Genomic DNA, 4667 nt, shown 5'->3' with positions numbered 1-4667 from the left:
TATATATATATATATATATATTAACTTTCAGCTATGATTTCAAGTAATTTTATTTTACTTACTTTTATAGTAAAGGTATAAAAACATTGAAACATCTAAAATAATTACATTAATGAAAAAGGAAAATTTCTTATTAATTTGTCAAGCATTTATATTCTAATAAGAACAACGAAATGAATAGTGAAGATTAATATTATTTTAAGTTGAGAAAAAACGATATATTAGTATTAAAATTTAAGGTAGGGTTAATTAATTTTCACTTACTTATTACCCGCCCTAACCCTACGTTTCAAAATGGTTAATCTTTCAAGTAAAAATATTATAAATATCATCGTGACATCATATTGTTATGCAAAACAGCTAAATTTTAAAAGATTATTAACTTTTTTTAAAAAATTAAAGAAAGTATTATAATATTAAGAAATCCATCATCTAAAATTAAAATTAGGCGGAGTTCAACAACAAGGAAAAAAATAATTTATATTTATCTTCATCATCATCTTTGTTGTTAGTTGAGTATTTTTTGGTTCAATAAATACATTGAAATATTTGAAATGGAAACAATTAGATTTGCACTTTTATTATTTTAATCAGCTCTTCAATATCATACTTAGTTTAGCATAAACCGTAACAGAATGCAGTCATGTTTAGTCCAATCTATTCATACAAATAATAATCATGAGAACCACGAGCCATTTTTAAGATCCCAAAATATAGAAAATCACAATCAACCAACTAACTACGAATTCAAAATTATCAAAAAACATACAACGAGAATACCTGCACCTCATCCACTCAAATAATAATATATTAAATTATAGAACTTATTAATATAGAAACAAACATCAAATAAAACATAATTAATCTTAACACGTAATCCCTCCGCACACCCTAAGACCATCTCCACTGGTTTACTCTATTTTTTCCTCTAAAACAGAGTAACTCTATAATAGAATTGGATGTTGCTCCAATAGTACTCTATTTTATAGTGAAAAATAGAGTGATGAACAAAAAAATAAAAAAGTTACTCTATATATAGAGTAAAAAATAGGTTTACACTATTATAGAGTAGAAAAGAGAGTACCATTGGAGCATTTTTACTCTAAATTCTATTTTAGAGGAGAAAATAGAGTGAAGTTAGATATGCCCTAACATTCTTACAAACTATAAATTTTATTATACGTTTCTTTTCCAAAAGCTTACACAAAACACATGCAAAAAATGCTTAATTATATAATTACATACATCATATGTAAATCACATTCCGCGCGTAGCGCGGACCGACCCTAGTTTAAAGTATAATATATTTGATACATTGGAGATAGTCTAAATCACTATAGTGAATTTATTGATTTAAAAAACAATACTTGAAAAGAAATATTCACCAAATGTATTTTTCAGTCTATTTAATGATTTAAAAAATAATATCAACTTAAGAAAATATTCACCAAATGCACTGATCGATTCTCGTGTCCCACCCAATAAACCGAGCGGTAAATATAGTTGAATATTCACGATTTAGAAAATATAATAATTTAGCAAAAAAATTAATAAATTTAATGTAAAGATCATATGGTTTTTTTTATCATGACATATACAGTTTCATATTGATTCCGCAAACCAAATTGATAATTCTACATCCATGTGAACGATGAGATATAGTTATTTTCTGACACTATATGCTAAATTATCCGTCGTTAAATTTTCCGTTCGAGGTATACGAATGATCTTTGAGTTGAAGAAACTTTCTTTCAAATTTTTGATGTCTTCGAAATAATTTTCAAACACCGGTCATCTTCTGGTTTTGAAATTATCTTCACCAATTGAAAACAATTCGTTGAAAACGTAAACTGAAACTCACGCAATTTCCTCATACACTCAATTGCTTATATTAACGCCTTCACTTCCGAGTAAAGAGGTGAGAGAATTGCCCTAACGTTTCTTACCCCCATCAGTTTGTCAAAACCCTCGAGAGTGCTATACCAACATTGTCATGAATAGGGTTCTTTCTTTCCATGAACCATCTGTAAAGCATCATCGTCCTGGAATTGATGGTAAAATCTGAACCTCTACATGTTGTGTTGCCCGATGTGTATAAACTTTAAAGATCGTATGGTTTTTATGTATTAACTTTCATAAATTTAAAAGCCTTATACTCCCTCTGTTTCATAATAAGTATCATTCTAATATTTTTTTTTTGTTACACAAAAAGTGTCACTTTACAATTTCGATGCAAATTATATTTACTTTCAGCTGAAAATTAATTACAAACTGCATTGATTTTATAAATAATTTTATTTATCTCAAATACTATTGATCAGAGAGGTGTAATTAATAACAACTTACATATATTTCAACAACTTTTTAATATGTGTGAAAATATCATTGAGACACTTATTCAGAAACGGGGGAGTATTTGGTTACATCCAAAACCGACCGTAGTTACATTACAAATATTTTAAAGTGTTCACCAATTCCTCTTATGTAGATATTACAAGATAATAAGTACTCACTATGTATTTAAGGGTGGGCATTTTATCCAGTTAAATTTGATTTGATTCATTATTCGCCTCGATTCGATCCAAAAAATTCCGGATATCCGTAGGTATTTGAAACAAAGCAAATACTAAAATCAATATCCGTTAAAAAGAAGCAAATCACAAATATTAAAAAAATTTAGAGATGGATATCCAATCCACTCCAACGTTTATACAAATTGATGTATATCTACATTTAAATATAAAGTTTTAAATGTATGATATTATATAATTATTATTTAACATATAGTTTATTAAATTTTTTTTTAAAAGTTACTTATTAAAAATATTAAATTAAAAAAATATATATAAAATCTTTATACAAAACTACAACTTTTCTAAGAATATTTGTTTTATAAGAAAATTTATTAATTTTAAAAATTTATAAAACATATAGCTCATTAATTTTTTACTTTACATAAAAAGATATATCTAAAAAATAAATGTGTATTATTTTTTCTAGATTTACTTGTATTGAACAAAGTGGTTGAAATTTCCGTAAATATCCGTGGATATTCAGAAATTTTTAAAAAATTCCAAATATCCGAAATACCGAATATCCATATTTTTGCGAAGTAAAGCCAATGAGAAAATTAGATATCAATGAAGTACGAAACAAATCACAGATACTGAAAAGTATGGTACTATTCGATCCATGCCGTGCCAAGGCCTATATGTATTAGTATTACCACGATGTCGGGTACAAGTTGTCGGTTCGCTATCACCGAGAACACAATTCATAGAATATGAAACAGAAAAAGACCACCAAACTGAAAAATACTTGTTTGGTTTGATGCATGTGTTGCTATGTCACGGTTCATGTTGCGTCTCGATTCAAATTTGAGACGAGAGACTACGAATGATAATAGTACACGATTCGCTGCTATGTAAAGAGACGATCGACGATGCTTCCCGGCACCATCTGTCCATTTTAATATTCTAATCATTTCCTCTCTCAAACATGTCGAAGATGGCATCCCACACATTAACATATATATCTCATTATATCTAGCAGTTCAAGTTATCGTATTCTCGCTCATATGTATCCTCCTGTTTTTTTTAATCATCATCTTTATGTTTAGCTTTAGAAAATTAGCTGAACATATCCGATTACGTTGAAATGTATTAATACAATTTCAAAGATCATGCCACCACCCCTAGACTATTAACTTCACGGGATAAGTATTAAGAACAAGGAACCACGATATTTTTGTTTTCATTGTAACGTTAATATATAGAGTGACGTTATTAAGCTTCTTCCACCGTGGCACTAGTCAATAAGTCAATGGACCGACACCACCGACATTACGTCTTTTAGCCAATCAGAACACGCTTTTGGGTCCTACACTAGGACAAATTCCTAGATTTATAGACACGTGTTGACTTCTAATTGCTTATTATCACTTTTCTCTCTGTCTCATTTTTATGTCGTCTTTCTATTTTTCTGAACGTTTGTCCACCGTCCAATTTTCACTAATAGTCGACACGTGTCTTCCCATCTATGGTGAGTTAAATAGTTAGCACTAACTCTCTTCTTTCTTTAACTATTTATGGGATTTACAATTGCATCCATATATATGTTATTTTATAAAGAAAACCCCAAACCACTAAGCTCTCAATTTTCTTTTTGATTTGGCAACTCTATCTAGTTACCAGTCTCATCCAATATATATATATTTTTTTTGATAAGTACATCCAATATTTTCGTGATCATTGCAAAATTATCTAACATAGATTAGTCTCTGATCACGTAAACAAATTGTTATCATTAATAATTCCTCAAGAGAATGTTAGTTACGTGGTGGAGAAGATAAGAAGCTATAAAAAGGAAAATAAATAAGTAGGGCCATTTTGTAATATATCTAAAATATGCAAATATTTTAATAAAATTTTAAAATAATCATAGAGCGTGAAATCCGCGTTGGATTGGACCCCTCCATAGTCCTCGCAGTATAAAACGAACGTCCTCTCATTCATCTCAAAGTATACTTTGATCATTTTCATATTCTCATAAAACCTAGCAAACCTTTTCTTGATAACTATGGCAGAGGAAACCAAGAACGTAGTTCATGAGCAGGAGGTGCCAAAGGTAACGACCGAGGAATCATCAGCGGAGGTCACGGATCGAGG

The sequence above is a fragment of the Brassica oleracea genome, unplaced genomic scaffold (assembly GCF_000695525.1).
Source record: "Brassica oleracea var. oleracea cultivar TO1000 unplaced genomic scaffold, BOL UnpScaffold01049, whole genome shotgun sequence".
Classification (NCBI taxonomy): domain Eukaryota; kingdom Viridiplantae; phylum Streptophyta; class Magnoliopsida; order Brassicales; family Brassicaceae; genus Brassica; species Brassica oleracea.
Note: the sequence above shows the minus strand (reverse complement) of the source record.